This window comes from Bufo bufo, chromosome 1 (genome assembly GCF_905171765.1).
Source record: "Bufo bufo chromosome 1, aBufBuf1.1, whole genome shotgun sequence".
NCBI classification, from domain to species: Eukaryota; Metazoa; Chordata; class Amphibia; order Anura; family Bufonidae; genus Bufo; species Bufo bufo.
In genome coordinates this window covers 784,169,876-784,196,774 of record NC_053389.1, presented here as the reverse complement: position 1 = coordinate 784,196,774, position 26,899 = coordinate 784,169,876, and the positions used below count along the sequence as shown (strand labels likewise).

At 43.2% G+C, this 26,899-nt stretch overlaps 2 non-coding genes across 2 annotated transcripts; one reads left to right on the top strand and one right to left on the bottom strand.

Annotated features, from left to right (window-relative positions):
• Nucleotides 1-13,791: 13,791 nt before the first annotated feature.
• TRNAK-CUU lies at nucleotides 13,792-13,864 on the bottom strand. Its single transcript has one exon. It is a non-coding gene; the product is annotated as a tRNA-Lys (tRNA).
• Nucleotides 13,865-26,341: 12,477 nt separating this feature from the next.
• Nucleotides 26,342-26,414, top strand: TRNAK-UUU. Its single transcript has one exon. It is a non-coding gene; the product is annotated as a tRNA-Lys (tRNA).
• The last annotated feature ends 485 nt before the right edge of the window (nucleotides 26,415-26,899 follow it).

Genomic DNA, 26,899 nt, shown 5'->3' with positions numbered 1-26,899 from the left:
TATGAACTTACGATTCACATGGATTTGTAAATATGGAGCTGCTGCAGGTGCCCCTTTTGTAGAAAAGATAAAGAATGTTGCAGGTGTTAATATAGAAGCAGTCCCTCCAGATGCTGATGCAAGGTTGAAGAAATCAGGAGATGTGTACTTGATAAGGTATGGGCGGATACTTAGGACTTGTTTCATTAATGGATTGAGAGATAAATTAAGAACAGAATTGATGAGAATTTGTCCAGAATGTCTGTATACCCCTTTTGATCAGATTGTTGTTCGTAGTTTAGAAGAACAGTTGAATAAGAGGAAAAAGAACAGGCAATGAAACGGTCTGCCATCCCTGTAATGATTGCATCATATATTGGCCAACAGCTGCTGGAGAAAAGGGGGCTGCGCAGGCAGGGGGACAGACGCCGAGCAGAGAAAATGAGAAAGTAAATACATAGGAAATCTGGAAAAGAAGGACTATGAATATAGCTGAGTACAGGAGGGAAGGGTTGTGTTTTGAATTTGGGGGTCGAGGGCACATAAAAAGAAATTGTCCCTCTAAATGGCAAAATAACCAGAACAATCAGATTAAGTGATTAAGAATTAGGTAGCCCCAAAAACCAGGATGTAAAGTTTCAAAAGACAAACTGCATGTTGCTAGACTTAAGGTTGTGTTTTTGGGACATTGTATCTCACGTCAAGCAAAGCACATAACCCCAGACCGCAAAAAGGGCAGTTGCCCAACTTACTGAGCCTATCAGTGTCAGAGAATTGAGAACATTTGAGGGTCTAGTCAGCTATGTCAGAAAGTGGATCCCATCTGCTTCGTCCCTTATGCAGCCACTCTTTGATGTCCTGGCTGCCTGCAACAGGGAACAGCCCTACTTACTTACTGTGGAAGCAAAAGAGGGGTCGAAACAAACTATCATATCGGCACCATGCTTAGGGATACCAAATTACACTGCGTGCAGAATTATTAGGCAAATTGTCATATATCTTCTATATGAAAAAGAATCTTCATATAAAAGAGAGGATAAAAAAATATAAAAATATATTATCCTTCAGGCGGACATAAAAAACACCTCTAAGTTCTTTTTATCGAGTATCTTAATTTGATTTGTTTTGCAGTTGTATTGTTTTTATATTCTTTGTTTTTATAATAAACTATTATATATTTTTGCAAAAAAAATGATGAAGTTACAACGTAACATCCAAAATGTACCACACGGTGGTGTGAACACACCCCTATCTGATCAGCACAGTATGATTTATTGATTCATGACAACCAGTGTCATACTTTTAACAAACGGGACTCATATACCAAGAGAAACTTAGGATCTTCTGTTATCAAACAGGTTATAACAATAAAACACGGATTTACAGGAAAATAACTGTTATCCCTTGACTCTGTTTTCCTATGACCAATCAAAAATATATGATATTAATATGATAAAATATTCAGCTCGGCAATCAGACTAAGGAAAATAACTTCCCAAGGATTTGGTCCTCTTTTCAAATAATGTCAGATCTTCCATTAACAATATGCATCTTTGCTAAGAGAATAATCAGCATTATGGAGGCACCTAACACTATATATTCCCACAATATGGGAACTCTTGGCTATATACCGAGAGAAATATCTTATTAATATCATGAGTAGTAGGCAAAATATACGTTACCGGGTCAAAGGTAGACAGAGTTCAGATGGGACCAGTTCTGAGGAACTTTCCTAGTAATCCAAAAAGAATAATCAAAGTTTCTTCTGGTAAAGTTTTTCTTTTTGATTGAATGAATGGATCAATGGATATATGGATCTTTTTCTCTAGCTCTTTTTTTTTCTCTTGCTAACCCTCATGCTACTCCGCACACGAGTAATTATTCCCCCCCTTATCTAAGAATCATCCCCTTTAGATTATGGATTCCCAATCAGATAGGGTGGGTGTATTCGCATGCTAATAACCTCATGACGTTATCTCAACTCCTAAAATGGTATAGGACAAATAATGAAATAATATAATGTTGCCCATCTGCCTCCAGATGGCACTGCGGTACCGTAGGTGAACATCCCAACTTTTAAGCATTAAAATTAAATATCTAATAATATGTTTTCATGACTTTGTTGACCTAACTTACCATAAATCACTGAGGAAGGTCTTTTCCTTACACTTTTAATTACCTATATCCTAGACTTGTTGGAGTTGACTGTCTTCTCCTATCTTTTTGAAATATAGGTTGACTTGATGAAAATTTTATGTAGCGGCTTTGATGCTAGGCATCGGAACTTCTACATTTCATTTATGTACTCCCATGAATAACTATTGTTTTGAAATCCAATTAACTTAAACTTACTTGTTTCTGTATCTTCTACAATACCTTCTAAATGGTAAATACATAGTATGACATATATAAATCGATACATTGTTACACATAGATAACACATTATATGAATTATTGATTAACATATGTTGTAAACTAAATATACCATGCAGATATATATATATATATATATATATATAATTATGAATATATAAATTGAACCTCATACAGCAGGTGTGCTCCAAGGACATGAGTCCTTATCAAGTAACCATGTTCTCTCCAGACAGACATGTTTTAGGGAGTTGGCATACTCCTTACCAGATGGTCTCATATCTTTAGTAATAACTTTTTAAATACAATGTCCATTTATGTTCCCAATTATTATTTTTTTATATATAAACTGAACTTGCCATGAACTCATCTTGGCTTTTTCAGCCACATAATATAACTTTGGTTCAAGCTGATCTTATTCTTAAAGGCAATGAGATGAGCATTCATTTTGATTATAATGTCATTAGATAATATTGTATACATATGAAAATGCACAACTAAATGAGTATTTTGACCACATCATCCTCTTTATGCATGTTGTCTTACTCCAAGCTGTATAGGCTCGAAAGCCTACTACCAATTAAGCATATTAGGTGATGTGCATCTCTGTAATGAGAAGGGGTGTGGTCTAATGACATCAACACCCTATATTAGGTGTGCATAATGGGTCAAAAGAAGGACTTGACAGGCTCAGAAAAGTCAAAAATAGTGAGATATCTTGCAGAGAGATGCAGCACTCTTAAAAGTGCAAAGCTTCTGAAGCGTGATCATCGAACAATCAAGCGTTTCATTCAAAATAGTCAACAGGGTCGCAAGAAGCGTGTGGAAAAACCAAGGCGCAAAATAACTGCCCATGAACTGAGAAAAGTCAAGCGTGCAGCTGCCAAGATGCCACTTGCCACCAGTTTGGCCATATTTCAGAGCTGCAACATCACTGGAGTGTCCAAAAGCACAAGGTGTGCAATACTCAGAGACATGGCCAAGGTAAGAAAGGCTGAAAGACGACCACCACTGAACAAGACACACAAGCTGAAACGTCAAGACTGGGCCAAGAAATATCTCAAGACAGATTTTTCTAAGGTTTTATGGACTGATGAAATGAGAGTGAGTCTTGATGGGCCAGATGGATGGGCCCGTGGCTGGATTGGTAAAGGGCAGAGAGCTCCAGTCCGACTCGGACGCCAGCAAGGTGGAGGTGGAGTACTGGTTTGGGCTGGTATCAAAGATGAGCTTGTGGGGCCTTTTCGGGTTGAGGATGGAGTCAAGCTCAACTCCCAGTCCTACTGCCAGTTTCTGGAAGACACCTTCTTCAAGCAGTGGTACAGGAAGAAGTCTGCATCCTTCAAGAAAAACATGATTTTCATGCAGGACAATGCTCCATCACACGCGTCCAAGTACTCCACAGCGTGGCTGGCAAGAAAGGGTATAAAAGAAGAAAATCTAATGACATGGCCTCCTTGTTCACCTGATCTGAACCCCATTGAGAACCTGTGGTCCATCATCAAATGTGAGATTTACAAGGAGGGAAAACAGTACACCTCTCTGAACAGTGTCTGGGAGGCTGTGGTTGCTGCTGCACGCAATGTTGATGGTGAACAGATCAAAACACTGACAGAATCCATGGATGGCAGGCTTTTGAGTGTCCTTGCAAAGAAAGGTGGCTATATTGGTCACTGATTTGTTTTTGTTTTGTTTTTGAATGTCAGAAATGTATATTTGTGAATGTTGAGATGTTATATTGGTTTCACTGGTAAAAATAAATAATTGAAATGGGTATATATTTGTTTTTTGTTAAGTTGCCTAATAATTATGCACAGTAATAGTCACCTGCACACACAGATATCCCCCTAAAATAGCTAAAACTAAAAACAAACTAAAAACTACTTCCAAAAATATTCAGCTTTGATATTAATGAGTTTTTTGGGTTCATTGAGAACATGGTTGTTGTTCAATAATAAAATTAATCCTCAAAAATACAACTTGCCTAATAATTCTGCACTCCCTGTATTATCTTGATTTCAACCTTTTCTGCTATGAAAACACGGGACATGTAAAAGGAGTCCTGACACAGTTGCATGGAGGGAAACATCGCCCACTAGGTTACTACTCAGTACAGCTAGATGTAGTCGCTAGGGGCGCACCCTCTTGCGTAAGGGCTGTGGCAGCCTGTGCACTTTTGACTGGAAAGATTGCTGACATAGTTCTGGATCATGCACAGACAATCTATGTGTCTCATGCTGTCCAGGAACTATTGTCACAGGCTAAAATACGACATTTATCGATGGTAAGGCTAACCAAATATGAAGTGACACTTCTTACTCCGCCAAATATCACAATCAAAAGGTGTACTATCTTGAATCCAGCTACCTTACTCCCAAAGTCTAGTCAGGTAGAACAAGTCATATGTTCAAATGATGAACTAATGAAAATTGAAACAAAAGAACTTGACAATGTAACTGAGACACCGATACCTAATGCTGATTTTGAGCTTTTTGTAGATGGATCCAGATATTACCTTGATGGAAAGCCATACACGGGATATGCTGTGACTACCTTGGAGGAAGTTGTAAGGCAGGGATCACTCCCACCTGGATGTTCTGCACAGGAGGCAGAGCTGAAAGCACTCACTGAGGCATGTATAATGGCTGAAGGTCAGACTGTAAACATTTACACTGACTCTCACTACGCGTTTGGCATTTCACATGACTATGGCCCTATTTGGAGAAGCAGGGGATCCTCTGGTAAGCCTATATAAAAGTGCTGAATCTGTAGCTCAGTTGTTTAGCGCTTTAGCGCTGCCTAAGATGATGGCTATTGTGAAGGTACAGGCCCATACAAAAGAATAAGCAAAAGAGGCAGAAGGAAACCGAAGAGCAGACGCTGTTGCAAAGCAGGCTGCACTGTTGCCTCTCCCGTGATGGGACATACTGTGGCCATAGTTCCACTAGCAGGAGAGGTTGATCTAACCCTCCTCCAGAAGTTGCACGAATAAGTTCCTAAACCAGAGAAGGAAGAATGGGTGAGAAGAAAGGACGAGAAGAATCAGGAGGGTTTGTATGCCATAGATGCTAAACTTGGCCTCACCAGGGTATTATACCCTATGATGTGTGCCCTATCACATGGTCTTGCCCACCAGTCCAAGGAATCAATAATAAGTTTGATAAGTCAAGGATGGGTGGCCCCGGGGTTCAACAATGCCGCTGCTAAGCATGTCCAGGGGTGTATGGTCTGTGCTTGCCATAACATAGGACGGACTGTCAAAGTGCCCCCAAGGTGCACTACAAAGCCATTATACCCTTTTCAGCGACTGCAGATTGACTGTATTCAACTTCCAAAGGTAGGCACATATGAGTACGTTCTGGTATGTGTGGACGTCTTTTCAGGTTGGCCTGAAGCATGGCCAACAGCTAAAGCAAATGCAAAAATGTGGCTAAAAAACTTTTGTCTGAAGTAGTATGTAGATTTGGTGTTTCTGAAGTTATTGAAAGTGATAGGGGAACTCATTTCACTTCAGAGGTGTTACAAGAGGTACTTCATTCAGACCATAAAGCAGCGGAAAGGTAGAACGTCTGAACGAAATTTTAAAGTTAAAGATCCAGAAGGCCATGGCTGAGACTGGTAAGCCATGGACAGAGTGTTTGCCCATAGCATTGTACAGTGTTAGGGTAACTCCTCATAGGAAAACACAGTTAAGTCCTTATGAGATACTTTTTGGCACTGTGCCAAAGACAGGTCTGTATTTCCTACAACAGCTCCAGACTATTTATTCAGATTTGACACAATATGTAAGAGCATTGCATATGAGATTACAACAGGTCCATAATCGTGTTCTCAGTTCTATTTTAGATCCCTTGTCACTGAAAGGGACTCATTCACTAAACCCTTGAGATTGGGTTACTGTGAAAAGACATGTGAAAAAGACATTAGAACCCCAATTTTACGCTCCATTCCAGGTCCAGCTTACTCCACCAACCTGGAAGGCAAACAAACTTGGATACACACTTCCCATTAGAAGAAGTTCATTAAATCATGAGTCTGGGAAAGTATTTGTTCTTAAGCATTGAACTCATTACATATGTAAAACATGTGATAACAATAGTGAATGGTAAAATAAGTTTATTAAGTACCATAAACTAGTTGCTCAGATGAGAATTACCTGTAACTGGATGGATAAAATATCCATGGTGGCAGGTAAATACACTGCTCAAAAAAATAAAGGGAACACAAAAAAAACACATCCTAGATCTGAATTAATTAAATATTCTTCTGAAATACTTTGTTCTTTACATAGTTGAATGTGCTGACAACAAAAATCACACAAAAATTAAAATTGAAATCAAATTTTTCAACCCATGGAGGTCTGGATTTGGAGTCACACTCAAAATTAAAGTGGAAAAACACACTACAGGCTGATCCAACTTTGATGTAGTGTCCTTAAAACAAGTCAAAATAAGGCTCAGTAGTGTGTGTGGCCTCCACTTGCCTGTATGACCTCCCTACAACGCCTGTGCATGCTCCTGATGAGGTGGCGGACGGCCTGCTGAGGGATCTCCTCCCAAACATGGACTAAAGCATCTGCCAACTCCTGGACAGTCTGTGGTGCAATGTGACGTTGGTGGATAGAGCGAGACATGATGTCCCAGATGTGCTCAATTGGATTCAGGTCTGGGGAACGGGCGGCACAGTCCATAGCATCAATGCCTTCGTCTTGCAGGAACTGCTGACACACTTCAGCCACATGAGGTCTAGCATTGTCTTGCATTAGGAGGAACCCAGGGCGAACCGCACCAGCATATGGTCTCACAAGGGGTCTGAGGATCTCATCTCGGTACCTAATGGCAGTCAGGCTACCTCTGGTGAGCACATGGAGGGCTGTGCGGCCCTCCAAAGAAATGCCACCCCACACCATTACTGACCCAATTCCAAACCGGTCATGCTGGAGGATGTTGCAGGCAGCAGAACGTTCTCCACGGCGTCTCCAGACTCTGTCACGTCTGTCACATGTGCTCAGTGTGAACCTGCTTTCATCTGTGAAGAGCACAGGGCGCCAGTAGCGAATTTGCCAATCTTGGTGTTCTCTGTCAAATGCCAAACGTCCTGCACGGTGTTGGCCTGTAAGCACATCCCCCAACTGTGGACGTCGGGCCCTCATATCACCCTCATGGAGTCTGTTTCTAAACCGTTTGAGCAGACACATGCACATTTGTGGCCTGCTGGAGGTCATTTTGCAGGGCTCTGGCAGTGCTCCTCCTGTTCCTCCTTGCACAAAGGCGGAGGTAGCGGTCCTGCTGCTGGGTTGTTGCCCTCCTACGGCCTCCTCCACATGTTCTGATGTACTGGCCTGTCTCCTGGTAGCGCCTCCATGCTCTGGACACTACGCTGACAGACACAGCAAACCTTCTTGCCACAGCTCGCATTGATGTGTCATCCTGGATAAGCTGCACTACCTGAGCCACTTGTGTGGGTTGTAGACTCCGTCTCATGCTACCACTAGAGTGAAAGCACCGCCAGCATTCAAAAGTGACCAAAACATCAGCCAGGAAGCATAGGAACTGAGAAGTGGTCTGTGATCACCACCTGCAGTACCACTTCTTTATTGGGGGTGTCTTGCTAATTGCCTATAATTTCCACCTGTTGTCTATCCCATTTTCACAACAGCATGTGAAATTGATTGTCACTCAGTGTTGCTTCCTAAGTGGACAGTTTGATTTCACAGAAGTGTGATTGACTTGGAGTTACATTGTGTTGTTTAAGTGTTCCCTTTATTTTTTTGAGCAGTGTATATCAACTTGGGTAGGCACCTGGTATAAATATGATATGTGAGAGGATGGCTGGAAGGAAAGACAGGTTGCTCTGATAGAGGTGGGAGAAGTACCTACCAGATTTGCCTAAGAGGCCTCACTTTCAACACCCAACAAAACTGATTCATGCAGAGCCTTTAACTTTAGAAAAGGTAGGAATGTATTTTCCAATTATGAGTACTTATTTTCAGGCAACTGGGTTTCTTAACAATGCTAAACAAATTGATGATTTAAGTGAACTATTTGATAATATCACAGACTACTTGTTTGATGCTGTAGAAGTGAATTTGGTATTCCTAACATAATTGATCATGGTTACAAATCAGCACTCAGTAGTGCTAGATTATCTTATAGCAGCTCAACGAATACTATGTCAGATAATAGATCCTACATGTTGTCATCATATCGATCCCACAGGAATTGTAAGAATCACACAAGACCTATAGCAGGCTAGGCAATTGAAGAATGGGTTCCGAGATTCACATCAGGACCCTCCTGATCTTGCCTTGCCTGATTGGTTGTCTTGGCTCAACCCCCTTAACTGGTTTCGAGGATTAGGAGGATGGTTGTCAGGAATTTTCTATATGTTATTACAAGGATGTTTTCTTATTCTTGTAATTTTTATTATTAAGCTTTTTCTGCTGATTTGTAAAAGAATACTAAAATCCAAATGTATTTCAGGAAAATCTAAGAAACTTACAGTGATAAACGACCAAACTCCCCCCACACAAGTGGTGGTCACTATGGCTCAGTTTTTCCCAGAACCTTCCACTGCTGAACAGACAACAATTGTACCAGCTACTCTACTCTCATCTACCTTGAACTACAATTGCACATACTATGGAAAGAAGGCTGTGGAAAACCTAACTGATTGCATATATTGTGGGAGTGAGTTATGAAAAACCAATAATTAAAGGACTCAATGACTGACAAATTGGGCTCACTCTCATAGTGCACCTCTCAACTCCAATGGTTGTGTAGGTCCAGGGTTAGATAGAAAAGATGACTCCTGTAAAAGACCCTCTGGATGGATGCTTGACATCCCACAATTTGTGATAATTAGTATTTTCCCACTTTGTGCATGCAGGGCTGTCTTAAAAGTTATCTTTGGTTGTCAGAAGGGAGAGAGGGAGGTTTTCATAGACAGTGGAATAATGATAAAAAGAGGGGAGTAATGAGAGAGTAATGGTCTATACATTTATTGGTTATACATATATTTCATATAAATGAATATTTATATAGTTGTATTGCTTTATTTAGTGTGAACTTTTAAGATGATCATATTCCTATGTCTTGTGACTGGCCTGGCTGGGGATGTTTTTCAGTTAAGTTGTTTGTCAGTACGTGCCGTGTCAGCATAATATGAGGAAAAGGGAGTATTTCATACAACAAAGAAGAAGATTGAGAAATTTATTTTTGTGGTCAAATTTGTCCTTATGTTCTAACAAATTCTAGGAAATGTTATTCAAATGAAGGACACAGATGTCCACAATATGTGATAAAGTTGGATTCAGTTCCTGGGAACCTGACCTTTAATTTAGAGTCTTGTCTAAAAGATTTATTACCTAGTTATATAACTGTCAAATATTGCCAATATGTATCACGTGGAATTATGTAACCTATATTGTCCAATTATATGTAGTGTAACCGCCTTGAAACACCTAGTTACTCCTATTATCTCAAGGGTATAAAATAAAGGTTTCTGGGGTCGTCATACATATCTCCGCAGATACATCTATTATTATTTGTGTCTCTGTGTCGGCCGACTTAATAATTTAAAATCCTTTGTACCTGAAAATTTAACTACTCTCACAGTGCTCTTCTTCATTCTCTTCACTTCCAGGTGCTCCCTCGCTGATATTCCTGACATAGGCCAGCATCAGGACACTGTGTGAGAAGCTTGGCTCCACAGAGATCACCCCAACAAAATGATATAGTTTCTCAACCCAAAGCCAGGAGTGGATACAAAAAGAGGATAAGACTAAGGGTCCATTCAGATGACCTTATCCTTTATTGGCGGATACTGGCTGTGTGCATTTCGCATTTTGTGGACCAGGACATTTTTCCCTATGATAGAAATGCCTATTTTTGTCCTCAAAAACTGACAACAATAGGACATGTTCTATCTTTTTTGCGGGGCTGCAGAATGGAAGTACGGATGCGGACAGCTGTTAAGTATTTCCTTTCCCTTTTGTATTTTGTTTGAGTTTGGTGTGTTGCATTTCCCTGTCATTTGTATTAAGGCCTGAGGGAGACTCCTGTTCGTCCTTTGTTTTGGAGGAACAGGTTGTCTCAGTCCTGACATTAGTACTAGGGCCCTATAAGGTGAGTTAGGACATTAGGTATTCCCGTGTATGAACTCACCTACCTCTGGGATCTGTTTATACTGGTAGTTAGTCAAGACTTTGACTAGGGTTTTGCTAGGAGACGTCCATCTCTCTTTCCCTAGTTTCCATGCCTTATTTCCTCACCCCTTTCCCTCCTATGTTCGGTGTGGTGTTTCCCTCCCACACCCGAACGTGACACTACTTCATTGTCATTAAACCATTTCTTCACCAATCTCGACATGCTTCTGGTCGTTGTCCTGCTGGAATACTATGTTGTCTTTTTCATACCCATAGTACTTGAGTGTACGAAGTAACTCGTCTTGTAGGATACTCACATATAGCTCAGCATTGAGACCACCATCGATCCTAGTCAAGTATCCAATGCCTTTGGCTGTGAAACAACCCCATATCATCAGGCTTCCTCCACCAAACTTGACAGCGCCTTTAATTTCTCGATCCCTTGTTTCTTCCAGACCCATTTGCACCCAGTCTATTGACTTTCATCTAATCACTCCAAATCACCCATTTCCAATCTTCTACTGTCCACTGTTCATAATTTTTTGCAATCTCAAGCTGACGCTTCTTATGATAATATTGAAGTCGAGGCTTCTTCACTTTTTTTTGGGCTACCTTTCCAGACTTGTGTAATGCGCATTGCACGGTGCTTGCATGGACGTCTGTGACCTCACTGTAATGAGGCATACGAGCCACCTCCACTGTCGTGTTTATCACGCCAGAACTGATAGACCTTGTGATAAGCCAACTTGTTGACTCCAAGATTTTGCCTGGAAGTCCACATCTTGGCTTTGGAATGGATGGACTTAATTTAGTTTTTTTCCAACTGTTTTGGCACTCATATGATGCAGTTTGGCAATTTTCTTGGCCGAGATACCATTATCAATGGTCTGGATGATGCTGTTTCTCTTTTCTAGGGAAATCTTCATGTTTGCTCCTGGATCCAAAAAAGTAACCTTTGACTTGGGAATCAACCTAATAACATACTCAGCTATTAGGGAATGTGAGAACAGGTTGTAATTTGTAGTATACAAGAAGAAAAAGATTGTTCCACCGCCAAGGGAAAAACAGTAACAATGCAGTTACATGACAAGAATCTGCATAACTAATCATATGCTAAATAGTTGCAAGTCCAATTTATGTATGAGATAGCCGAGATGATTGTCTATAAATTGATGGTGATCTCACATTCGTGGCTGTAGTGGATGGTGAGATATGGAGCCTGAAAGTCAAAAGTTCAAAACATTATTACCCTTTTGCTCATCAGTGTATTCATGTACATAGGAGCAGTATTATAGTAGTTATATTCTTAGGGTACTTTCACACTAGCGTTTTTCTTTTCTGGCATCGAGTTCCATCACAGGGGCTCAATAATGGGCTCAACCTAATGCATTCTGAATGGAGAGCATTCTGTTCAGTCCCTCTTACGTTTTTTTGGCATGCTGCAGTCTTCTCTCCGGCCAAAAATCCTGAACACTTGCCGGAATGCCGGATCTGGCATTAATTTCCATTGAAATGCCCAAGTGTTCTGGCAAAAGGGATCCGGATTTCCGGTCGGCGCATGCGCAGACCTTTAAAAATGACGAAAAAAAATAAATATATACCGGATCCATTTTTCCGGATGACACTGGAGAGACGGATCCGGTATTTCAATGCATTTGTCAGACGGATCCGCATCCAGATCTGTCTGACAAATGCCATCCGTTTGCGTCCGGACTGCCTGCCGGAATCCTCTGCCGCAAGTGTGAAAGTACCCTTATATGTGAAGGGTGGTATTATAGTAGTTATATTCCTGTACATAGGCGCAGTATTATAGTAGTTATATTCTTGAACATAGGAGCAGTATTATAGTAGTTATATTCTTGTACATAGGAGCAGTATTATAGTAGTTATATTCTTGAACATAGGAGCAGTATTATAGTAGTAATATTCTTGTACATAGGAGCAGTATTATAGTAGTTATATTCTTGCACATAGGAGCAGTAATATAGTAGTTATATTCTTGTACATAGGAGCAGTATTATAGTAGTTATATTCTTGCACATAGGAGCAGTAATATAGTAGTTATATTCTTGTACATAGGAGCAGTATTATAGTAGTTATATTCTTGTACATAGGAGCAGTAATATAGTAGTTATATTCTTGTACATATGAGCAGTATTATAGTAGTTATATTCTTGCACATAGGAGCAGTATTATAATAGTTATATTCTTGTACATAGGAGCAGTATTATAGTAGTTATATTCTTGAACATAGGAGCAGTATTATAGGAGTTATATTCTTGTACATAGGAGCAGTATTATAGGAGCTATATTCTTCTACATAGGAGCAGTATTATAGTAGTTATATTCTTGTATATAGGAGCAGTATTATAGTAGTTATATTCTTGCACATAGGAGGCGGTATTATAGTAGTTATATTCTTGTACATAGGAGCAATACTATAGTAGTTATATTCTTGTACATAGGAGGCAGTATTATAGTAGTTATATTCTTGTACATAGGAGGCGGTATTATAGTAGTTATATTCTTGTACATAGGAGCAGTATTATAGTAGTTATATTCTTGTACATAGGAGGCGGTATTATAGTAGTTATATTCTTGTACATAGGAGGCAGTATTATAGTAGTTATATTCTTGTACATAGGAGGCGGTATTATAGTAGTTATATTCTTGTACATAGGAGCAGTATTATAGTAGTTATAGTCTTGTACATAGGAGGCAGTATTATAGTAGTTATATTCTTGAACATAGGAGCAGTATTATAGTAATAACCTTATTCCTAAGGTAATATTAATAATAGTTATATTTTTATATAGGAGGCAGTATTATACAATGCAAATATTGCAATTTTCATATTGTGTGACACATTGTCCAAGCTATATATTTTCTCTCAAGGTGTAGCACTGCCTGCATCACATGTAATGAAAGTGATTGGATCATGTTGCAGTTCACATGTTGGCATGACAGTGACCTGGAAGCTTGGGTCTTGCCAGCACCAGACTTGTTGAGCAGGAGTGGGGGGGAATATGTGGTATCAACTATTGTGATAGCAGACCTAAATTTATAACAGATGTATGAGTGATATAATATAGTATCAGCCAAAATAAGATTCACTGGTATAAGATCCCCAAATAAAATAGCCAACCCATTTGAGGATCAAAATACTTTTATAGCAATAAAAAGAGACAATAAAATTGATAATTATGATGCAAGTAAAAATAAAAGTAATACGAAATAAAGGTAACAGAAATAATACCAAACCTCAACATGGAGGAAAAAAATAATAATAAAGCACTCGCCCAACGTGGGGCTCGAACCCACGACCCTGAGATTAAGAGTCTCATGCTCTACCGACTGAGCTAGCCGGGCTACTATGATTGTGTGGGATATGCATAACATATAGGGGTGTGTTCAATGTTGAACCACCTTCTATGAGCCAAGTGGACTACTCCAGGACCCCCTTCTCTGGTGGACAAATTATTGTACATAGGAAGCAGAATTACAGTATATTCTTGTACATAGGAGCAGTATTATAGTAGTTATATTCTTGTACATAGGAGGCAGTATTATAGTAGTTATATTCTAGTACATATGAGTAGTATTATAGTAATATTATTGTACATAGGGGCAGTATTATAGTAGTTATATTCTTAATCAAATCTCTGTTTATTGACAAAAGGTTGTCACATGACAATACAAACCGACCTAAATACCAGACGCAGCTGGAAAGACGTTTCAAGTATTGAGCCATTCAAGTCAGTGAGAGCCGCTGAGTGACACAAAAACAGCAGTAACATGTACATAAAAAAGGTTTAGTGAGAGAGGTGGACAACAACACGGGAGAGGTGGACAACAACACGGGGGAGGTGGGGAAGGGGGGGGGGATTGGGAGAGAAGTGATGTCGTTCTCAGAATAATCTAAAAATTTTGATAATGCATCCAGTGGGACCATATTTTTACAAATAGTGTTCTGATATGGGTTTCCCAGTGTGAAAGCTCCTCAAATCTGAATAGTTGGTCAACTTTCTCGGTCCATGCCAATAGGGATGGAGGGGAGTCATTTCTCCACAGCAATGGGATAAACAGGCGAGCTGCTGTTAGAAGCATGGTCGGGAGGTTCGACTTTGAAGGGGTTAACGAGCTATTGGGGCACCATAGCAAAAGAAGCTTTGCGTCTAGTTGAATCTGGGTGCTGCAAATCTTTTGTATCATATTTTCTACTTCAGACCAAAAAGGGCAGATTTTCTTACAGCTCCACCAAATGTGAGAAAGAGAGCCTGGTTCCCTCCCGCACCTCCAGCAACGATCTGGGATATCAGGGTTGAACCTGTGGAGAAATTCTGGTGTTTTGTACCATCTTGTTAATAATTTGTAGGAATTGGCTTGTATCCTGATGCAGCGGTTAAATCCGTGCGAGTGTGTGAGGATAAAAGCTTTCTCAGGTTCAGACAGAGTTATGGATAGTTCTTTCTCCCAGGCCAAGAGGAACCACAGGTCTGGAGGAGCGGAGGAGAGTAGCTCTTTATAGAACGTGGAGAGAGGCTTCTGTGGACGCCGGGTTTGAGATATTTTTTTATCTATCCAGGAGGGCTCGACCGAGGGTCGGGGTAAGTTTTCAAGGAGCACTAGGTCCTTCCTGAAGGCCATGACCGCCAAAAAAAGAGGCCGCCTGGACCCTCGGAAGAGCGATGATCTCGCTCCAATCTAAAGCACCGGACTCAGAAATGATGTCCTGTAGCCTGAGATTGGATAACAAAGCCCAAATCCACGACGATACAGAAGTGGTAGGGTGTATGCTAAACTGAAGAAGGTGCAGGGGGAGATTTGGACTAGGGAATGTAAGGACCGAGGCCCGGTATAATTTGGCCCATTCTATTAGTAAGCCCTTCCACATAGGTGAAACAAATTTACTGTTAGCTGTGCATGTGCGTAAGCCCCATAGAACCAGCCTATCCTTGTAGGTGAGCATGTCACATTCAAGTTGGGAAACAAGATTGGGTGGTCGCCAGGAAAGGAAGCTCAAACCTCTATTTAGCATTGATGCTTTGTAATAAAGGTATATATCGGGGAGACCAAAACCTCCCAGTCTTTTCTCCCGTGTGAGGGTGGTGTATGCTAATCTGGGGGACCTGCCAGACCAGACAAAGGCTGAAAAGATTCTGCAGAACTCCACAAAGAAGGAATGGGGTAGCCAAATAGGCAGTGTCTGAATGTGGTAAAGTAGTCTGGGGACAACAAAGGCTTTGAGGTAGTTTTTCCTGCCTATCCACGAAATGAAAGGGAGCTTCAGGGAATGCAAGTGCGATCTGATGGACCTAAGTAAGGGGGCTTGGTTCAGCTCGAATAGGTCTTCAGGTTTCGCTGATATATGGGTACCCAGAAAAGGGATCGATTTGGAGGCCCATGAGAAGGCGGTAGAGCGCTTGAGGATTTCAATGGAAGCGGCAGGACAAGAAATATTCAGGTCTTGTGACTTACTATAATTAATTTTAAAATTGGAGACCAACCCATATTCCTCGAAAAGGGCTTGGAGTCTAGGGAAGGAGGTCAGGGGGTTGGACGTCCTCGAAGGCAGCTGTTAGGTGTGTATGTGACCACAGTGTGATCCCCTTAATATCCGGGTCCTGTCTAATCTTGGCAAGCAGTGTCTCCATGACAATAACAAAGAGGGCTGGCGACAATGGGCAGCCTTGCCTTGTTCCATTAGTAATGGGGAAGGCCGGATATAGCATACCATTGATTCGGACCCTGGCAGAGGGGAGCGAATACAGTGAGAAGATTGATGAGATAAACTGGTCCGGAAGGCCAAATTTCGACAGTGCCCGGGACATAAAGTGCCAGTTAATCCTGTCGAAGGCCTTCTCCGCATCTGTACTGAGGTGGGCTAATGGCGTAGAAGTCTGCCGAGCATGCGTAATTAAGTGTATGACGCGGACCGTGTTCGCACTCCGCTGTCTGCCAGTGACAAACCCCACCTGTTCCCTATTGATGTCAGGGAGAACCGATTGGATCCTGTGGGCCAGAATCTTAGCCCACCATTTCACGTCTGTATTCAGAAGCGAAATTGGGTGGTAGCTACCGCAGTTTAGGGGATCTTTATTTTCTTTGTGAATAACCGTGATATGGGCCGAAAGTGATTGGGGGGGGGGGGGGGAGAACCCCCTTGGAGTAAGTAGTTGCAAAGGGTTTTGAACTGGGGAATTAAGATACGTTTGAAAGCTTTGTAGTAGGATATAGTAAAGCCATAGGGGCCTGGACTTTTCCCGGAGGGGATAGAGGAGAAGACCTTGCTTATTTCTGAATCTGTAATAGGGGACAGAAGCTGGGACGACTGTGAGGGGGTGATAGCAGGTAGCTGGAGGGAGGAAAGGAATTTTTCAGTTGTTTCTCCTATTTGTGCTGGCGAAAATTGGTTAGGTGGCGCTAAGTTATAGAGGTCTCTATGTCCGGGGTACTTTTATGCAAAGCACCCTTGACGTCTTTGATGGCTGTGATAAATGAGTCAACCCTTTGTTTTTTGACTATTTGTCTCCGTGGGCGTAGGAGTGGAATTTGGAGCGTAAAAGAAGTTTAGCTGATGTGACGTTCAGTAAGTTTTTAAGCTTTGTGCGGGCCTCAGTGAAGCACATCTAAGGGCCTGGGAGCTTTTGTGTGATAGTTCTAATGATTGTATTTGGGAAAGGAGCATCGTTACAGCCCGAGTTCGTTGTTTTTTAATGTGGGCACCTAAGGCTATTAGCTCTCCCCTCATGACTGCCTTATGGGTTTCCCAAATTATTGAAGGGGAGGGTGCGTCAGGGCCGAGGGTATTAAGCGTGAAAAATTCAGTTAGGATAGAAGACAATTTAGAGGAATTGGAGGGGTCTGAAATAATAGTGTCATTAAGACGCCTATTCCATTCCCTCTTTGGGAGGTCCTGCAGAGAAACGCTTAAAAAGACAGGGACGTGGTCAGACAGGGTGATGTTCCCTATGTGGGATCGGATAGCTCTCTTAGCGTGAGTGTTAGACAGAAAGAGATAGTAGAGTCTGTGGTAGGGAGATTCAGCAGCTGAATAGAAGGTGAAGTCCCTACCGGAGGGGTTCATGGTGCGCCAGACATCTACAACACCTAACCTCTGCAGGGCGAGTTTAAGGCGTCGCAATCGTACGTGCGTGATGGCCGATTTCCCGTTAGAGGAATCTAAAATTGGTTCAAGGGTGACATTAAAATTGCCTCCTAAAATCACCATCCCATCTTTAAAGGAGGATAATAAAGCAAGGGTCTGAACGAGCCAAGCTACCTGTCCTCTATTAGGAGCATAAATATTTGCTAGGGTAACAGGTGTGTCAGCGATAGTACCCTTAACAAACAGGTAGCGACCCTCAGGGTCCGAGGAGACAGCAGAGTGCTTAAATGGAAGCTGTTTGCGAATCGCTATGCTGACACCCCTGCTAGCCGAACTGTAGGTGCTATGAAACCATTGGAAGAACCTTTTGGGGGGTAACTTGGGGATCTTACCCTCTCGAAAATGGGTTTCTTGAAAGAATGCAATCGACACTTTGTCTCTTTGTAAGAGTGCTAGGACTTGGGACCGCTTGCAAGGCTCGTTCATTCCCCGGACATTGAGGGACGATATCATGACCGACGTCATTCTAAAATGAATAAGCTGCATACGACATCTGCTGGTAAAGGAAGGGAATAGACACATGAGGGAAAGAGGGGAGGTAAACAGGTAGTTAATAAGACAAAAATGTAAACAGAACTGGTAATAGAAGCTCTACTGAGCACCTTACTTGAAGGTGACCCTTTCTCAGCACGGCAACCAGCCGGGGTCTATCAGGTGGGGGGTCCCGCAGAGCTAGAGAGGACCGTTGACCGGCCATCAGGTAAGGAAAGGGTCAATCAGAAGGTAAAGCCGGGTTAACCCCTGCAAAATGAGATGAGAATAAGAAAGATCCAGAACTTCGGGAGGAATCCTGTAAATCTAAATATATGGATCAATAACCAAACAATAAACAATAAACTCCAGAACTGCCGGGTAGAGTCGGCCCAGGGTTGAGCAGGTGTCCGCTGGACGCGGACAAGGCCCTGGGTCCTTCAGCCGCATGGTACAGAGTTCCGGACGAGCAAGATAGAATAGGTAGGAAAGCAAAGGCCTCAACGGCGTCCCTGAGTTCAGGTCAGAGCGTGTACGGATTTCTCAGCCCTAGTTTTGGGCTCTTTTCTTGCGGAGACTGGGCGCCAGTCAGCCGCCTGAGGCGGTGGGAGTGGTGGGTCCTCTAGGTCTGCTGGCATCCACAAGGGGATCTCAATGGGGGTCAGTCCCAGATGGGTCCAACATGCTTGCATGTCCGCCGGGGATCGAATGGTTATCTGATGCCCGTTTTTCAGGACGGCAAGGCCAAAGGGATACAGCCAACGGAACGGGGTAGCTGATGATTTAAGGGCATCCAGGAGTGGACGAAGGATGCGTCTTTTGGCTAATGTGGACGGGGCTAAGTCCTGGAAGAACATGATAGGCGTACCTTCGTGTTGGAGTTGGTCCGCCTCTCTGCTTGCTTTCATGAGCGCTGCCGTGTCCACATAGCTGAGAAGGCCGCATACCACGTCACGAGCTGGATCCGTGGCTTTAGGCTTGGGCCTTAGTGCGCGATGGATTCGCTCAATTATAATTTGCGCTGCTCTTTCCGGTCCCAAGAGACTTGCGAATATTTCATGCGCAGCTTTGTTTAGCGCTTCAGAAGCGACCGACTCTGGCAGGCCGCGAATCCTCAAGTTCTTCCTGCGACTTTGCCCATGTGTGCAGTGCGATTTGCTGGAGACTGAGGGCAGGAGCTTCATCGTCGTCACTGGGCATGCGCCGAGCCCAGTGACGTCCGATGCTCGCTCTTCCCTCAGTCTCCAGCAAATCGCACTGGCGCAGCCCTCAGTGGGTACTGCGTCTGCGCGAGACTTCGCTCGGCCGTCAGGGAGGGGGAGGAGAGGGATGAGATGCTGTGGGCGGTTAGGGATTCTGGAGGAAGGCGTTTTGGGCACTGTAAGAGGGGCGTTACTGGGCACACAAAGGGGAACATAACGCCCCTCTGGGCACCTTCAGGGTTAATTTGCATAATTATAAAAGTTGTTTTTCTGAAAAACTAACTCCACTAATGACAAAAATGAAGACCACTCTTCCTGATTCTCTGAAACAAAACATCTCAAGTAAGTCTCCAGATTCTGATTAGTGCGCTCCGTCTGTCCGTTCGACTGAGGATTAAAAGCCGAAGAGAAAGACAATTGTACACCCAGACAAGTACAGAACGCTTTCCAGAATCTGGAAACAAACTGAGTCCCTCTATCACCACATCAGAGGGAATGCCATGTAGTTTCACAATGTTGTCGATAAACACCTGTGCAAGAGTTTTAGCATTGGGTAGACTAGGTAATGCAATAAAGTGTGCCATTTTACTAAAACGATCTACAACCACCAGAATCACAGTTTTTCCCGAAGAATTGGGTAAATCCGTGATAAAATCCATGGACAAATGGGTCCAAGGTCTGGACGGGATGGGCAATGGAAGCAGAGATCTGGAAGGCTGAGTATGTGTCACCTTAGCACGTGCACAGGTACCACAGGCTGACACATAGTCCTCAACACACTTATGCAACCCCGGCCACCAAAATCTGCGAGAGATGAGATCGACAGTCGATCTGCTCCCAGGGTGCCCAGCAAGCACCGTACAGTGATGTTCCTCAAACACCTTGTGACGTAATTCGGAGGGAACAAACAACTTCCCCGGAGGACAAGAGTCCAGGGCATCCTCCTGTGCCTCCAACACCCTGGCCTCGAGATCAGGATAAAGAGAGGATATGACTACCCCTTCAGATAAAATGGGACTAGGGTCATTAGACTCACCCCCCCCCCCCCCCCCCAGGAAAGCTATGCGACAAAGCGTCCCCCTTCACGTTCTTAACCCCAGGGTGGTAAGTGACGAAGTTAAATCTGGTGAAAAACAATGACCATCTGGCCTGCCTTGGGTTCAGTCGCTTAGCCGACTCCAGGTAGGCCAGATTCTTGTGATCTTGTGATCCATAAGTACTGTAATAGGGTGAATTGCTCCTTCCAACCAATGCCGCCATTCCTCGAACGCCAACTTAATGGCCAGCAATTCCCTATTCCCCACATCATAATTCCTTTCAACAGTAGAGAGTTTTTTTTTAGAGAAAAATGCACATGGGCGCCATTTACTAGGTGAAGGACCTTGCAAGATTGCTCCTACCCCTACCTCGGACGCGTCAACCTCAACAATAAATGGCTGAGTCACGTCCGGTTGCATCAGAATAGGGACCGAAGCAAAACATTCTTTCACAGCAGAAAAGGCCTGTAATGCCACATCAGACCAGACAGAAATATCCGCACCCTTCCTAGTCATGTCTGTTAAATTTATGGTAGTAGTTGGTAAACCCCAAAAACCGCAAACTCCATAACTTGGTCTCGGCCTGAGAGATCTGATCCAGGTCATCGTAGATGAGACCCAAGGCTCTAAAGAATTCATCTACCGACTGGAGGGACGGTGATCCGGTCGGCAGAGAAAAAGCCAAAGATTGGGCGTCCTCTTTAAGCAATGAAATAATCATACCCACATGTTGACACTCATCCCCAGAAGAGTATGGACGCAGCTTAAAGTATAATTTACATGACTCCCTGAACCGGATGAAATTGTCACAACCCCCGGAAAACCTGTCCGGGAGAGCCAACTTCTGTTCAGGACAGGCCTGGGACCCACCACCGGAACCAGCAGCCTGTGGACTCTGAATCTGCAAGACAGTTGCGCGGAGGTCTGCAACCTCCAAAGTCAGATTCTGCAGCTGTTCGACCAGTGCAGACATAGTATCCATAGCTGCACAGATCAGAACAAAAATTGCGGTATTGGCTTGGGATAATATCACGAATGTAGTAGGGGACAACACCAAAAGACAACAAGAAGGAAGGGGAAAGACACTAGGCCTCACCGCTAGGGAAGGAAAAGGGTCACCACTCTGCTCCTGGCCCTAACTCCTATCCATATGGGCACCTCTCGATGGTAGAGATACCAATACACAGGAACCTAGAAAACCCTGGTGACCCTCAGATGCCCTAAAAATAATGACAGGGCAGAGACCACCAATTCCTTCCCTGGTGAAGGAACTAGCGTCTCACTGAGGCCTAGTAAACAACCGGGGGGGGGGGGAATACAAAACACAACAAGCGGAACACTTAACTTCAGAGGATGATAGATGAACAGGACTTCAACACGAACCACACTCCAGCTCTTCCAAGACCAAATGAAGCTATCCCAAGCAAGGAGTGATGGGAAAAGTCAGACTAAATAGGGCGAGGTAAAGGTCACATGATCCACACCTGAACAGGAGGTGTGGACATACCAGCAACACACAGACAAAGTGAAACCGAAATAGGCTGTCAGATCACTAATCCGAAGATAATCTTTCAGACCTTCTGAGACCTGTCACAGATGTGACACTAGTAATTTCCCACTGCTGTCATAAGGGACTATGCAGAGATGAGTTTTGGAGGGAAAAGCCAGACAGTGAACTTTTGACCGTCTTGCAGCGGCGTAGCTATAGGGGGTGCGGAGGGAGCCTGAGGGGCCCCAAAGACTCTTGGGCCATATAAGAAGACACTGGTATTATAGAAAGTGCATGCTGGTCAAGTTACACCTCTGGCTGGAGGAAAGGGGTTATGTCAAGAATTTTGCATGGGGGGTGCCATTTCAATTTTTGCCTCAGGCAACACAAAGGCTGCCCAGGGTCCCTGCCCCTGACCACAAAGCACTAAGGGAAGGGGGGCTCAAGCTGAACTCTTGCACCAGGGCCCATGAGCCTTTAGCTACGCCCCTGCCGTCTGGTTTAGGCTACTTTTACATCTGCGCTTTGGTTTCCGGTTTTGAGATCCAGAAGAGCATCTCAAAACCGGACCAAAAAGAATACTATTATTTTTCCTTAACCATGCTATAAGGGAAAATAATAAAGATCGGGTCCCCATCCCGATCGTCTCCTAGCATCCGTTTCATTTAACACATTAGGATGCATCCGTTCCGTTAAATCCAAATGAAACAAACTGGATCCGTCACTAAAAACAATGTAAGTGAATGGGTGACGGATCCGTTTTTTTTAGGATCCGAAAAAAACAAATCCGGCACCATTGACTTGCATTGTTTTTAGTGCCGAATCTGGTTTGTTCCATTTAAATGAATGGACACAAAACAGCAGCTTACAGCGATGTTGTGTCTGGTCACAAAACGGAATGCTACCGGAATGTAACATAGGGTACACTATTCACAAGACATTAAATGGAATTGTTTTGGCCCGGTTTTAACATCCTCTGTCGGCCAAAAACGCTGATGTGAAACTAGCCTTAGCTCTGTCAGACTTTTTTTTAGGACTGAAAACTACTTCGGGTACTTTCACACTTGCGTTTTTCTTTTCCGGCATTGAGTTCCGTCCTCGGGGCTCTATACCGGAAAAGAACTGATCAGTTTCATCCCCCTGCATTCTGAATGGAGAGCAATCCGTTCAGGATGCATCAGGATGTCTTCAGTTCAGTCTTTTTGCCTTTTCAGGACGGAGATAATACTGCAGCATTAAAAATACCGCAATGCTGGATCCGTCCTTTAAAAATGTGAAACAAAACAGGCAGCTGCTGCCAAGGCCAATAAGATAATGGGTTGCATCAGAAGGGGCATAGATGCCCGTGATGAGAACATAGTCCTACCACTTTACAAATCACTAGTCAGACCACACATGGAGTACTGTGTACAGTTCTGGGCTCCAGTGAACAAGGCAGACATAGCAGAGCTGGAGAGGGTCCAGAGGAGGGCAACTAAAGTAATAACTGGAATGGGGCAACTACAGTACCCTGAAAGATTATCAAAATTAGGGTTATTCACTTTAGAAAAAAGACGACTGAGGGGAGATCTAATAACTATGTATAAATATATCAGGGGGCAGTACAGAGATCTATCCCATCATCTATTTATCCCCAGGACTGTGACTGTGACGAGGGGACATCCTCTGCGTCTGGAGGAAAGAAGGTTTGTACACAAACATAGAAGAGGATTCTTTACGGTAAGAGCAGTGAGACTATGGAACTCTCTGCCTGAGGAGGTGGTGATGGTGAATTCACTAAAAGAGTTCAAGAGGGGCCTGGATGTATTTCTGGAGTGTAATAATATTACAGGCTATAGCTACTAGAGAGGGGTCGTTGATCCAGGGAGTTATTCTGATTGCCTGATTGGAGTCGGGGAGGAATTTTTAATCCCCTAAAGTGGGGAAAATTGGCTGGTACCTCACAGTTTTTTTTGCCTTCCTCTGGATCAACTTGCAGGATGACAGGCCGAACTGGATGGACAAATGTCTTTTTTCGGCCTTATGTTACTATGTTACTAAAATAGAAACGGATTTGTTTGTCTGCATGACAAACGGGCAGACGGATACGTTCTTGCAATGCATTTTTGAGACGGATCCGCATCCACAAAATTGTCGACAACTTTCATTTAAAAAGACAAAAATTATTACGCCCGAACATGCTCTACCGACTGAGCTATCCGGGCTCCTGTGCTTTGGAAATTTGGCCAATTTTTTAAACGTGTGGTTCACGCATGGTTGCTAGGAGATGATCGGGATGGGGACCCGATCTTTATTATTTTCCATTATAGCATGGTTAAGGAAAAATAATAGCATTCTTAATACAGAATGCTAAGTAAATTAGCGATGGAGGGGTTAAAAATAAATGAATAAATAATTAAACTCACCTCATCCACTTGTTCGTGCAGCCCGGCTCGTCTTCTTTCTTCTTCTTTGAGGACCTGGGTGGAAAAGGACCTTTGGTGACGTCACTGCGCTCATCACATGGTCCATCACCATGGTGATGGATCATTGAGAGACCATGTAATGAGCGCAGTGATGTCACCAAAGGTCCTTTTCCTCTCAGGTCCTCAAAGAAGAAAGAAGACAAGCCGGGCTGTGCGAACAAGTGGATAAGGTGAGTTAAATATTTTTTTTATATTTTTTTTAACCCCTCCAGCCCTAATTTACTAAGCATTCTGTATTAAGAATGCTATTATTTTCCCTTGTAACCATGTTATAAGGGAAAATAATAAAATCTACACAACACCGATCCCAAACCCGAACTTCTGTGAAGAAGTTGGGGTTTGGGTACCAAACATGACGATTTTTCTCACTTGCGTGCAAAACGGATTAAAACGCTTGGCACTCGCGCGGAAAAATCGTGCATTTTCCTGCAACGCACCCGCATCTTGTCTAGCCCTCACAAGCGACGCCTGTGTAAAAGAGGCCTTAGGGTCCATTCACACGTCTGCAACTGTTTTGCGTTCCACAAATTGCGGATCCGCAAAACACGGACACCAGCCATGTGCGTTCCGCATTTTGCGGACCGCACATGACCGGCACTATAGTAGAAATACCTTTTCTTGTCCGTGTCTGTGGACAAGAATAGGACATGTTCTATTTTTTGCGGGGCCACGGAACAGAAGTGCGGATGCGGACAGCACACAGTGTGCTGTCCGCATCTTTTGTGGCCCCCATTGAAAATGAATAGGTCCGTACCCGTTCCGCAGACACATTTTGCGGACGTGTGAATGGACCCTAAGGCTGTCCTTCTCCAGCTTCACCCCTCCCGCTGGAAGGTTCTGTATTAGTCTAGGTCTATACGACGACATTTGTTGCGCGACATTTTGTTGCACCGATGTCGCGCAACAATTTTTATAATGGCAGTCTATAGAGTCGCACTGCAACATGCAACATGCTGCGACTGCAACGCAACAGTTGCAGAAAATCCATTCGAGGTGGATTTTTCTGCGACTGTTGCGTCGCAGTCGCAGTATGTCGCATGTTGCAGTGCGACACCATAGACTGCCATTATAAAAATAGTTGCACGACAAATGTTGCAGTGTAGTTGTGCCCTATCTGTCGCGCGACAAATGTCGTCGTGTAGACCTAGCCTTAGTTAGAAACTGTATAAAACCAGAGGAGTCAGAGCTCCTAATGCTCTGTAGGTAGAGACAAATGTTTAGGAGAGACTCTGCCAGACTGCACAAGTGACTAGAAGAAGATCTGGGAATACTCGACCATGGGCCACGGCTTTGGACCAGCCTTCTTAGGCCTCTTGCACACGACCGTATCGCTTTTTCAGTATTTTGCGGTCCGCAAAAAACGGATCCGCAAAAATTACGGATGACGTCCGTGTACATTCCGTGTCTTTTTTGCAGAACGGAACACCTGGCCCCTGATGGAACAGTACTATCCTTGTCCGTTATGCGGACAATAATAGGACATTTTCTATCTTTGAACGGAATGGAAAAACGGAAAAAGGAAGACATACGGAGTGCTTGCCGTTTTTTTTCCGCGGATCCATTGAAGTGAATGGTTTCGTATACGGTCGTTCGTGTGCAAGAGGCCTAAGAAAGAAAGGGACAGCTAGCCATTCCTCAGCAAAGAACTTTCTGCTACCAGTGGGGTGACTTTCTTAATACTTTCTAAATGCTGTTAAGAACGGCTCAGGCAAGACGGCCGCCCCCATAATAATGTTCAGGAAATAAAATTAAAAAAAATCTGCAATCAGAAAATAAAAACAGATTAGAAAAAAGGATAAGTGTTACTATCTGGTTTTAACTGGCAGAAAAAAAAGGTGACACATTCCCTTTAAGTCCATGTTTGGGTGGTAACTTACTTTTATTTCTGGTAAAATACTAAAAATACTACCATATTCTGTGTAGATGAAAGTTCTGTGTGCTTGGGACAAATGCCTAGTGTTTAGTTCATTTGTCCACACGTTTAAAAAATTGGCCAAATTTCCAAAGCACAGGAGCCCGGATAGCTCAGTCGGTAGAGCATCAGACTTTTAATCTGAGGGTCCAGGGTTCAAGTCCCTGTTCGGGCGTAATAATTTTTGCCTTTTTAAATTAAAGTTGTCGACAATTTAACAAAAGGTACTAATGAAGTATTTTTTCAGCATAATTAATTCGGCATAAAAATAAAGGTTCGTCTATACTTGACACAGGAGGACAACAAATTTGTGTGTTCAGCTTTTCTATGTGCTTTTAATGCAGATTGCAGCTACTGGGTGTGTCAGCCCCAATGCCTCATACAGCGATAACTGAATCATGACCCTGTATCAGGGGTGCTCAGGTACTTTTTGTAAATGGCCATATACCTGGCACTTTACTGGGTCTGCTGTAGGGTGAAAGCCCAAGCTGCAAAACAAACAAACAAAAAAGACGTATGGAGGGACATCAGTGGCATGTGGTGCTGCAGCATTTTTTTCCCTCAATAAACCCCACCTCTAAACCCGCCTAATCCCCTTTCTGCCATCTACACAGAAATAGTGCCCCCTTAATGCCTCCACACACAGTAAGAATATTCTCT